Source organism: Mytilus galloprovincialis, chromosome 1 (genome assembly GCF_965363235.1).
Source record: "Mytilus galloprovincialis chromosome 1, xbMytGall1.hap1.1, whole genome shotgun sequence".
In the NCBI taxonomy this organism is placed as follows: Eukaryota; Metazoa; Mollusca; class Bivalvia; order Mytilida; family Mytilidae; genus Mytilus; species Mytilus galloprovincialis.
Genome location: NC_134838.1, coordinates 17,817,699 through 17,831,303, shown reverse-complemented (window position 1 = coordinate 17,831,303; position 13,605 = coordinate 17,817,699). Strand labels below are relative to the sequence as shown.

Here is a 13,605-nt window from a genome sequence, read left to right as displayed (position 1 = left end):
ATCCAGTATGCATATTTTTGCTCTTTGTATAATTTGGAGAAAAAAAAAGCAGACAAATTAGTCAAAACCAGCATAAGCTGTTGTTTGAAATGAAATAGGAAGCTCTGAGAAGTACAACATTTGATAAGGTTTGATTGTTAGTTTAAACACATTTATTTATAGTGGATTGGGAAACAAGTTATTACAACTTATACTAATCCCTTTCCACTTTCCTGGTGCAAGTGCTGCCTTGTAGTGGCTTACCTCAGCTCTTGATTTGTTAGAAAGTCTATGCTCCTACTCCAAACACATGCCTATCTTGCTTTGTTTTGTGTAACATATTTATATAATGCTAACATACTAAATCTCCATTTCATATGCTACTGCAATCAATCAGTTAGCACAAAATGCAATGGTTAAATTTTGTGTCATATCTCTCTCAAACAAAGAAAAATGTATAGCATACCCTTTTCCCCAAAGAATTTTCACATTCATTTCTTTTTTTGTTGAATTGGGTAGTATACTGACTGATATTAAGGCCATCAAAGAAAGATTCTAAGAAATAAATTAAAAGTAAAACATTGCAGCATTATATAAAAACAAAACGATTACTACAGATATTTATCAAACAATCGGTATGATTTTATCATATTTAACAAGAAGAGGAGTCTGTAGTCAATCAGTCATTGTTTTCGTCTCCCCTGCCAAACAATGGGATGATGTCAAAGGTGGACATTTTTGGTGCATGTAGGATCCTTGCAAAGTCTACATATTCGTTCACCTGAAACAAACTCTTTATTATGGATCAGTGATCATGGTAAATAGATTTAGGAAGATGTGGTATGAGTTCCAATGAGACAACTCCATCCAAGTAACAATTTATGAAAGTAAACCATTAAAGGTCAAGGTACGGCCTTCAACAAGTAGCCTCAGCTTACACTTAACAGAAAGCCAGAAAGAGCCCCAAAAATTACTAGGGTAAAACCATTCAAACGGAAAAACCGACGGTCTAATCAATATAAAAAAATGAGAAGCATTTTTGAACCACATAAACAAACGACAACCACTGAACATATCTCTCTGTATCTTAGATACTATAGCCAATATATCAACTATAATGACTATATTTTGTGTATAAAATGCTTGATTAGGTTGTAGGTTTAATCTGACCTTGACCTTTTTTTGGTTGATTAATTGAATACTGTTAAGTTTTTGTGGTTAAGTCTATTTTTTCATATTCTATAAGCATTAACGCTACCATAATTCATGTATGCTTGATTGTAAAGTACATGTGTGTCTAACAGATTTCATTTAACCTTGACCTCATTTTCATGGTTCATTGTTCAGTGTTAAGTTTAAATGTTTTGTCTGTTTATGATATACTACAAGATAGGTCAATTATATTTAGTTTCTGGAATGACTGTAAGGTGTACATGTCTGTATGGCAGGGTTCATATTATTATCAAGAGACATAAATACAACACGTCTCTGATATTACCTTGACCTCTTGGTTCCTTGAGCAATGGTGAGCCTGAGTGAGTTTGCCAGCTACTATAACTAATCGGTCAACTATAGTTGGTGTATGGCCTGAATGTAAGGTGTACACATTTATATGGCTTGGTTCATATTACCGTGACCTCATTTTTATGGTTTATCCATTGGTTAATGTTATATGCTTGTGTTGTTTGTTCCGTTTCTCATGTACTATAATAAACAAGAATGTGTCCAAAGTACACGGATGCCCCACTCACACTATCATTTGCCATGTTCAGTGGACTGTAAAATTGGGGTAAAAACTCTAATTTGGCATAGGATCATATCATAGGAAACATGTGTATCAAGTTTGAAGTTGATTGGACTTCAACTTCATTTTAAAAAATGAAAAAAAAACTTTAACCTGAAACTAGCACTATCATTTTCTATTTAGTGGACCATGAAATTGGGGTCAAAAATCTAATTTGGCATTAAAATTAGAAAGATCATATCATAAGGAACATGTGTACTAAGTTTCAAGTTGATTGGATTTCAGCTTCATAAAAAAACTACCTTGACCAAAAACTTTAACCTAAAGCCGGACAGACGGACGGACTAACGGACGCACAGACCAGAAAACATAGTGCCCCTCTATTATCGTAGGTGGGACATAAAAAGAACACTAAATTTGGTGCATGAAATTATTGTCAGGTGAACATGTTTATCTGGTAGTGCTCAAATAACCCTTAACCCGTTTTCAAAGAATATATCACTGATAATGTTGAGTCAGTGTAGTTTAAACTTGTGGTAGAAAACCTTCATATTGCAGACTTACAATATAAATTGAAAATAAGTAAAGCAGGAAAGACATTTCAGCGTGTTCACTCTAAAAATATTTGATTTGGGGTAGACAAGATAAAAGATCTTCAATTGATAATGTGACATCCTATGGACGTCGAGTTGAGAAAAGGACGTCGATATGAGTGTCAGTCTGGGAGCTTTTTCACAAAGCATCCGTTAGCTAACGGACCCGTTAACGTCTCCGTTAAGGGCATACGATACAGTTTTGAACCTGTATTTACAAGTTGATGAAAATTTGCATATAGGCTATTTTTTACCTCATTAAATCAAATATGTAATAAAAAATATATCTTCATGTGCTACTTTTTGAGTAAAATGAGGTCGAAATTTTGTATATTTGCTCAAAATTCAGATTTGTGTCCGTATTTTCCGTTTCGAAAGAAAGACATAGCTTTTTTGTTTTAAAAGATAAACACAAAATGGTTTTTGTTAAATAATCGGTAATTTCTGTATTTTATAAGTATCATTAAAAATTATGCAATTTTTATCCCGAAATATCTCTATATTTATCAAATGTTCATGAATAGAGAAAAAACCGTCATTTTTTGCTGCATGTTTATCAAAATTAAAAAAATTGCGCTATTTACAGTTTTATAAAATTTGGGTCACATAATCTCCTTGCAAAATGAAACAAATTGCTGTTTTAAAAAATAGGGTCCATGCACTCGTTTTCAAATTAAATCAGTTTGAATGATAAAAATCAGTCGAAAAATTTATGCATCTTTTCCCGATATGTCTGTGTTTGACGTCGCGAAAATAACATTTTACGTTAGCAACGTCATTACCTTCCCTGTAACTGTATCGTATGCCCTTAAGTTAACGGGTCCGTTAGTTAACGGATGCTTCGTGAATAAGCTCCCTGGTGTTGTCCTACTTATCAAGAAATTGTCAAATGAAACATAGACCGAATACCGTGCGTAACGTCAAGTACATATGCATTCCTTCATATCAACTCTTACCCAAGTGGTTTTCGTCTTCTTCAGCGGAAATTGATTAAAAGTGTCAATTGATTTAGTAACAAAATAAAATAGTAGCCGTCCAGCGTTTCGATCTATTGGTATTGAAAATATCATTTTCGCGAGAAAAAAAAAAATGTCTTTGTATTTCATTTCTGAAATCTGCTTGCTAAATCCAAAGTATTTCTTTTCCTATCCATCCTTATCTGAAAAAAATGCAATTCCGATATCAGAAATATTATAACTTGAGTTTGTGAAAATAATTTCATTTTGACTCAATGAAGTTTATTTATTTTATTGGAGCCATAGACCATTGTATTTAATAATAAACCTCTGTTTGAACTAAGAAAGACAAGATATGGCTAGGAAATATCAGATTGTTGAACCGTTGAAGGACACCAGTGTCTAATATGCAGTCTCTGATTTCAATGAATCGGTTAAATTCTGACTCGTCAAATATACTGTCAGGAGTTTCGAAGATTGAGCTATTGATTATACTATCCACTGTTTAAATTAAAAGATCGTGCTCTTATTGTAGAAGTACTGAAATGTTCACAATTGCGTCAACTAATTTTGTGAATTAGAGTTATCCTCCTTTTGCCCAGTTTTTGAACAACAGCGTTGTCTATAGAAGGCCACAATTATATACTTGTATGCAAAAATTTATATCAATTTCAAAAGACTTGTATAACAACAACAATGACAATACTTTATATAAGAAATCAAACAAATTTATTTGTAGGCTTTCCGCTGACGAATCATAATAGTTTGCAGATTCTGAAATGGACTGATAACAAACTTCATCAAAGATATCAGAACAGTCCTTCAACGTCGTCAAAACACCTCGTACACCAATAAATTTGCTGTCTGTAACAAAAAGCAAAGATGTTTTATACGTTTTGATTTTGTGTTAATAAAGTATTAATATATTTATATGGGTGTTTTATATTCTACGCTTATAATCTCTGCAGTATGGTGTACATACATTTTATTCCGTGTATATTTCAAGTTCATATTTCCAGTATGGAATATTTATATATAGAGTAAAATTGTCAATTACGTTTGCTCTTTTTACTTTGTTGTCAGTGTTGAAGGTAATATAATCGCATCGAAAAACATGGACCTCTTAAGTTTGTCAACATACATTACAGCTCTTACATTGAAAATGTGAACTTAAGTTGGGTTGGGATCCCGCTAACATGTTTAACCCCGCCACATTCCACATTCTGTATGTATGTTGATTGTCCTAAGTAAGGAGTCTGTTATTCAGTAGTTGTAGTTTGTTGATGTGATACATATTTATTTTTCGTTCTTTTTTATCATTAATGTCATTAATGAGGCCGTTTGTTTTCTCGTTTGAATTGTTTTATGGCTCTTTATAGGTGACTATTAGGTATGAGCTTTGCTCATGTTTGAAGGCCGTACGGTGACCTAAAATTGCATGTAAATTTCTGTGTCATTTGGTCTCTTGTGCAGAGTTGTCTCATTGGCAATCATACCGCATCTTTTTTTTATACTTAGTAGAAATCTTACAGTAGTCTTACGGTCGTTATGTGAAGTTCAATATGCAGAATAAACCGTGTTCCTCTCATTTCATGAAATGAATTGTATCCTTCCTTTAAGAAAGTGTTAACAGATATCTATAATGTTTTCGTGGATTTTGCCCTATTATGATCAACAAAGAAATAAATGATAGCTACAAACGCGTACCAGTTTTCTTTCTTTCCTTTTTAAAGGGACCATTGACCTGGAATGAACGTTCGGTTACTGACCTATAGTGCAAGGTTAAACTAACTCGACCAATTTATGTTATAAATTATATGGTTTTGTCATGTTCATTACATTTATTTACCAAAAAATACCTTCACGAATAATATTGTTAAATACATTCATTTTTATATTTATTTGTGTTAAGATAATAGTAAACCATAGTTAGTTCTGAGAACAAATAAAAATCAAATACTATAGGGTTAAAAATCGCTTAAAAATCAGGGTTGCTGCTATGATCTTTTTGGTGTTCCCTTTTTCATCAAATTGATAAGCTACACCAAGAAGATAATACGTATTTCTAAAACCATTACCATGTTGACGTTTATCCGAAATATCACTTTATAGAATGAAAATCCGACCAAACATTGCGCTAAGTTACTCTACCGCTGAGTATGCTTAGACCCTGTTCATGCACTAGCATTTTTTTGTTATCGATCTAATTTGAATCGATCTAAATAAAACCAGTTAGCGTTCACATTATCTTTAATCATATCGATCTCTATCGGTCTAATATGAACCACTGCGTTCACTCTACAATTAAAAACGCAATCGATCTAACCTTTTTACCCGTAAAACTGTAAACATTGTGTATACATAGAACTGATTTATCAAATTCATGTGTTGATACACTGATACACACACTTGAAAAAAATATTGTTTCTCTTGAATCGCAAGTTAAAATTTTGATACTGGTGTTATTGCAGTTTTCTTTAATTTTGAAAATAATAACCGTAGCAACGAAGTTACAACAATACGCCGGAAATACTGCGGTTCCTGTAAAGAAAAAAAATCAACATAAGAAGACACAGATTTCGCAAATCTATGCTACGGCGAAGACAACATGTTTTCAGTTTGCTTTAAAGGTCTTTTAACAGAGAAATGTGGGTTAAACAACGAACCTCCGAGATAGTTTTGCCGCTATACATGCGCATACGTTATTTTCGATTCAATCGTACTAGTTTAAACCGATCTCTGCGTTCACATTTAAAGTAAGATCGGTTTACTTTAGTTCGATTCAAACTAAACTACCACTTTTGGTGTTTTAGTTTAGACCGATTGAAGATCGATTCAAAGCGTTCACATTAGCCCTTAAACCGATCTAAAGTGAACCGGTCTAGTTTAAATCGATAAAAATGTCCTAGTGTGAACGGGGTCTTAAACTCATTCAAACATAGCGTGAATTAAAAAACATATCACTGAAACAATGCATTAATTAGTTTGGACGAAAACCAAAGCAATGCTTAATACTATAATACAGCATGTACCGAAAATTGCAAAACATTATATGTAAAGATATCGATAGCCAGTTTTTTTTTTTACTTGATACTTTAAGAAGATTGTACACTCGATAACATTTTGAAGAAAAAAACATCTTTGGGTTTCAAACCCAGTCGGTCTAGAGGAGATACTTCAAATCTGAGATAACGGACCACCTGCTTGAATTAATAAATGGTCTCAAGTCGGTTTCTGTCCTCACTGCTGAACCTTAATTGGAGAAGGATTACATTAAGGATATGTACCCTTGAGTTGATTCAATGCTAAACATATGGAAATTTTATGGAAAGTTCACAGCCTTTATCCGTGTACTCTCATATTTGGCAATTTGGTGACTGATAGATATAGGATTATTGCATGCAGTGCTAGCATTGATTTCCTTAAGGTGGTACCTAACACTACAGGGAGATAACTCTGCAAAATCAGCTTAACGTTTTAATGACGTTGTGTTGTAAAGGGAATAATAAGCTTCTCAATGATCAAAATTGGTGTTTGTCAAACTACTATATAACCACTGTAATTTTTCTGACAAAACGGTTGGTTCAAAATTTTTGAAATTTTTATGTTTTTGTTAAAGGGTTTAAGTAAATACTTTGTCAAAATATTATGAAAATTAAACGAGCCAAATTTATTTTAGTGAAAGTGTTGGGTACCACCTTAAAACAAGTTTAGCAATGTAGTTATTGGTTAAAACAAATATAAAGATGGACCAAATCAAGTACACCTTTTAGGGTGCGCTCGACTTTAGTGACTCAGCACGAGGTGTTTTGGAATTTACAGGTTGCTTAGATATTTTTGTAAACAATAAACGCTAGCACATCATAGAAAAGCAAGTGAGTAATCTATGATTCAATTTTTTTTAACAAAAATCTCTGTATGAAAGGCTGTGGATTTTCTATAAAAATCTTGATTTATTTGCCACAAAGTCCTCTTTTTCTATTAAATGCAATAAAACAGTAAATAATAATGCTTTGCATCAAGTTTCCCCTTGCCATGGTATATGTACAAAATGGCCGAGTCTCTCTCAGTTATTCATTACAGTAATTGTAGTTTTGATACTATTGAAGTTTAAAAAGTTCGTACAAAAATGGCTACTTAAGAGGTCATAAACCTTAATTTAGGTTTCAGAATTCATGATGACACGTGCTATCACAAAAAGTACACAGGTTAGGCCGTAAATAAATAAATAATAAAAATCGATTATTCATGATCATAGCGAAATTATAAGTATTGAAGCTTCTTTTAGTAATTTCACAGGGTTGTAAAAGCGTTGACCGTGCGCACATTTTCAGAATGAAGCGCTCCATACAAAATGTACTTCGGTCAACACTTTACACCCCAATGAATTTACAAAAAAAGGAGCATTCAATTCTTGAATGAATGGGTTTGTACTTTTTTTTTAAATTTCAAATACAATACATCATAGACTTAAGACCTCAAAGAGTAATCTTTGGATATATATGAAAATTCCGACACAGCATTAAGCTGTCAGATTACTTAACGTGTATAGCCAAAGCGGACCTCCGACCTAAATGTCAATCAAAATCCACCGGATAAACCACATAGAAAGGAAGATATCGGGTTAGAATGGATTGAAAGTTGATAATACCCGTATATATATATAAATATAGAGAGAACTTTCCTGATAACCAAATTGTGTATGTACATAACAATAATCTTATAACTTTTTGTGGAACACGGAAGTCCGTTTGTTTATCTTTCTTCGATATACATTTTGTATCTTTGAAATCACCGACTTTTTCATATTTACAAGAAAAAAATCTATCAACACCCTTTTTATCCGGAAAACAATCTACAGGAAGAACATTCCTGACTAAAAAAATCGAGAATAGAAAAGGGAAATAGCATCATCTTGTTTTTCACAAACCATAAGATACAACGGTTCGGAGATAAACATACATATTGCAATAAAAACAAACTTATTTATCATAACATCCAAGGACGTATAACTAAAAAGGATACGTCCTTGTAACATCATCAATTATTATCAATTACAACAATTATCATGGAACATTTTTGTACGCTGTGTTTTTTTTTTTAATTCCTTCCAAATTGCTTTAAATTCTACAGTTTCATAGATAAATTATTTTCAAGAGAAAGACGTACTATTATGTGAAAATGTACTTATTAAACTGTAACTTCTTAATATACCTATATTTTTCTCGCATGTGAATATATACAATGAACCATTATTCAAATAAAGCAGTCAACCAACTATTAAAAGTATAATTTACAGTTAAACATACGTTCAACAAAAAATAAAAACTTTGCACTTCCATAGATTGTTTCTTTTTCTGACAGGAAATTCATTTGAACAATAGGTGTGTATGCTTATTTTAACTTGTATATTTAGACATTTAGACAGGAAATTGAAAAATATTTGAAAATGGGTAGTGTCTTGCTGTGAGATGTTTTTAATGCAAGAATTGCTAATTCACCATGATAAATTTTTACCTCTTTTTTAAGTTTTTTATAAATTACCCCATGCATTGATGCCCCCCCTCACTGATAAACACATCTTTAAGGCAGTGATATAACACAAAGGTCTTTTATTTAGATCTTTATATTAGTTACTCATTAATCAGTCCCCATATTTGGAGATGAATTTTGTAACTTGCATATTTAGAAAATAAGACAGGAAATTGCAAAATATATGAAAATGGGAAGTGTCTTGCTGTGTGGTGAGAACGCAAGAATTGCTAATTCACCATGATACATGTATTTTACCTCTTTTATAAACTTCTCCATTGATAATCAAATCTTATAAATAGACAAGGCAGTGATATTAGACAAGGGTCTGTTATTTAGATCTTTAAACAAGTTACTAAATAGTCGCCATCCTTGAAGATGATTTTTGTAATATTTAGATATTAAGACAGGAAATTGCAAAATATATTTGAAAATGGGAAATGTCTTGCTGTGAAGTGAATTTAATGCAAGAATTCCTAATTCACCATGATACATGTTTTAACTCCAATGCATTGATTAACAAATCTTTAAAAGACAAGGCAGTGATATATCACAGGGGTCTTTTATTTAAATGTTTTTATTAGTTACTCAAAAGGTCGCCGTTCTTGTGGATGTTTTTGGAATTACTCATGTCATACGCCAAGTGACAGTTGACTTTATATATACAATCAAGGACGTATAACTGACATACGTCCTTGATACAATATATGTACATTGTCGGAAAATATAAAATTTATTTGTATGAGCTTTAGAGTTCAAACAGGACCAAAAGCGAGGCTTTACCGAGCTTTTCTCCTGTTTCGTAGCGAGTACAAATAAATTTTATATTTTCCAAAAATGTTCATATATTGTTTTTATCCTGAAATTTACACCCAACACTCAAAACTTTCGTTGTCAAATGCAAACCATATTTCTATTAATGTTTCAAAGAAATCAACAGTTTAAACGCGGACCGCGACAAGGACACGCAAAATGAACTGGTTCACAAAATGAAAAATCCCCATTACCCCGTGCTTAACATGGATTCGAAGAGGGGTAAAACTTTATGATTGTATATCTGGATTGGGAAATATCAACTCAAGTCAATATGTATTGTTGATGAACACGACTGTAAAATAAAACATGTTTAATAAATCACCAAACATCATGTGGTCAGATGATCCCCAGATAAAATAAATGCAAATTGATATTTTCTAATCCTCTCAAACGAAATAGACAAATGAATAAGAAAATAAAGCCACAACAAAAAATTTTGAAACAGATTTGCAACATTTTTAGTAAGAGAAAAGTAAATTAAAAATTTGCTTTTTTGATTAATACAAACTTAACAGGCAGGTAATATAAAGAATACATATAAAACAATTCTCTAGTCAAACAAGTATTAGCACGTTGATAATACTAAATACAATAGGGAATTGATTGAAGATTGTAAAATATATATATATATATATATATATATATATATATATATATATATATATATATATATATATATATATATATATATATAAAGAACATAGTTATGCTGTTGTACCATCTGCTTAGGTTACACATTTCAATGGATTGTATCAAATTCATGATTCATTGAAAGACGGAGTGGCGGGATTTGAAACACCGACTCTTGGCACATGCTTATACTGCGGATTAGTCATTATATCCATTATTCAATGTTTTTGTAGTATACCCTAATAGTTGAATATGTTTATAACTTATCAGTGAAGTCTTCTCCTTACGGGCACCATCTATTTATACCTTCTATTTATCTATTTAATAGCTACAATACACTTTCCTGGTGCAGTTGGGTCAATGTTTACATAACATCAAGGACGTATATTAGTTATACGTCCTTGATAACATTTATTATCATATGTTGTTCAGTTGTTGGTTTTTTTTTTTTTTTTTTTTTTTTTTTTTATTTATTTTATACATCTATTTCTAGATAGAATATGATATTGATATGCAAATTTTTCTAATGATTGTTTATGTGTTATATGCCATACATGCGCCCTAATTAAGAGAATAAAATTCAGCCTTCTAAACATTTATCTATTTATTGCACGGATAGAAAATGAGTAATTCCCAAACAAGTTAAATTATACAGAAACCCTACAACACAAGAAAAACAACCCAAAAGATATCCATAGATGTCAACATAAGGACATCACTTATTTGTCTGTTATCTTATATTTCCCCTGACGGTTGGTGGTTGATGGAAATATCTGAAAGATTAATAAAATAACAAACAAAAAACTTGTCGACCTGAATCTAGAACCATTTAAAAGGGTTAAAACTCTAAATTGGCATATATACTGATACAGTTTATGTTATTTGATGCACTTGTGTGCTCAGTTTCGGGTTAAGTTGATCTCAAACAACCCTAAACCAAAACTCTGACTACCTTTAAGCAAAACTTTAAATTGATACAGGAGGGACTAACATATGGACGGACGAACGAACGTGAAAATAGATAATAATGCCCCTCTTCTATCGTAACGGGGTATACATACCTACCTACATACATATCCTCTTCGCCCCTGGTGGAGCATAAGGTCAACCCAATATTTTTTTCAACCAGTTATGTCTTTAGCATTAATTTTGCTTCTGCTTCTCCCCATGTCATGCTCCTTCAGTTCTGCTTCAACCGATCGACGCCAGGTGGTTTTGGGTCTTCCTCTTGGACTCTTCCCATAGGATGTCCATTTAAGAAAGCTATCCTTGTTATATTGGATACAGGTAACATTCCCAAGCCATCCGAAGCGTCTTAGTTGTATTTCTTTCAGGACACGCAGCGGGATTATACACATTATATTATTTTCAGATTTATATGAGAACATATAATCAACTATTCTCTTTGTATTTTAGGATACCCATGCATCCAAGAGAGGAACCGAATACAACTCGTTTATCTGATGTGATTGTTTAAGTTGAGTTTTTTTTAATGTGCAAAATTAAATAATAGAAAGTGCAACATTAACATAATAGATTGAATAGTGATTGAATAAGAACTGAAATAGAATGGATAACAAAGAACCCGAGCCAGATTACCTCACTGAAGACGAACAGAGGGACAAAAAGACCTCTAATTTTTCAAGAAGACAAAATTTAGTTCATTTTCATACTTCAGCTACGCCAAACAGATATTTTAAGGAAGCACAAAACCTGGGTGTCTTACACAATGCCTTATCATATACTGATCGTATTTCTACAGATGACATGGACAATTGGGTTAAATGGCGGGAAATTGCAAATGAACAATTATCAGTGATGATTCGAGCATCGCCTATGCCAGAAAAAAGTTTGACAAGACCTGTTTTGGAGGAAAACGTTTTAATGAATATCGAAACTCATTTTAAGGAACTTTTTCATTCCCTTCCGGGTCATATCTCTAGCAAGCAGTTTGTAATGTTTGGTATACCACGAGCAAAGTTGCTTTATTTACCTTAAAACATTAACTAAGGTCAAAGAGGTTAATTTAAAATAAATTGCATATTATGTTTCATCGTGTTTTTTACAAATAAGAGACAAACTGTTGAACATCATTTAAAGCTATTTCAGAACATCAAGTGATAAGTTGCTCATGTTTCATGATCCTAAAATCTATCCCTTTTTGTGTTTTTTCAACATAGTAAAGTATACGAAAATTCAACAACTATAGTGTTTTTCCAGCTCACAGATCTAATCATTTCGTTCGATGGTGTTGGTCTGGTTAAGCTTTTGACACATCAATTACTAAACACTGACGTGTTAAAAATCCTGAGACATATACAAACTGGTACCGAATTTAAAATGCCTATAGCATATATGTTACACTTTCAATAGTATAGTCATGTACCAAATATTTGCGAGATGAAATTCATATGACATGTACATGTACGTTATGGGTTGTTGAAACTCTTATTGGCATATACATGTTCGATTATTATATGTACGGATTATTTTTACTTTGACAAGAAGTCAATATTTGAGTAACACAAAATGAATAAAAAATATGAAATCCTACAAAAGTTCATCTTGTAAAAGTTCATGATGAGGTCTATTGATGGTCCATATTTGGTCTTGATAACTTCAACAGAAAGGGGAGGAGGCCCTGTCAAAAAAATGTTGGAAGAAAAAAAAACAGAAAAACAATAAGGTCTTTCCTCACGGAGAGGAAAGACCTTAATTATGTATATTATGTTTTGTTTCCATAGCAACATTAAAAACTTATTTTACACCATTCCACTATAATACTGTAAATTCAGAAATTATTGCGTGCATTTATTATTGCGAATTTGTCATTTTAGACTTAAATGCGATTTTAATTATTACGATTTTGTTAAAAATCCTGTGTAATTCATATAAAATATTTCAAAATGCGAGTTTCAATTATTGCGTTTACAACTGGGTCGCATTTTTCGCAATAATAAAAACCTCGCATTAATTTCTGAATTTACAGTATGTTGTGTTCATGTGCTATATTTAGAGAACAATGCTACATTTTATAACAACTATTTTCTTTGTTATGAGTTTTTATGTTACTATCATAAGTAGTGACTTTGCGATGATCGTATCAAACGTTGTAAGTGTTACCAGTTTTCCTAAATAAAAAGGAAATGACGTTTACTGATTAAAAAGTTGTAGCAGTCGGGTAGTACAAAATTTCAATAGTATGAAAAGTGCAGCAGTATTGAGCTATTTGTATACTCTGTCACTTATGTACCTCATAAAAAGAATCTGTCCTTTTTTCGAATGTGAAGTAAAAACTTTTAAACATGGTTGATAGTAAGGTACGGAAAGAGAGTTCTTATATAGAGAATATTTC

General features: G+C 32.0%; 1 long non-coding RNA gene across 1 annotated transcript; it reads left to right on the top strand.

Moving 5' to 3' along the window:
• Positions 1 to 8,595: 8,595 nt before the first annotated feature.
• On the top strand, positions 8,596 to 12,935 carry LOC143067916 (uncharacterized). Its single transcript, XR_012976064.1, has 2 exons — positions 8,596 to 8,656; positions 11,667 to 12,935. It is a non-coding gene; the product is annotated as an uncharacterized LOC143067916 (long non-coding RNA).
• Positions 12,936 to 13,605: the final 670 nt, after the last annotated feature.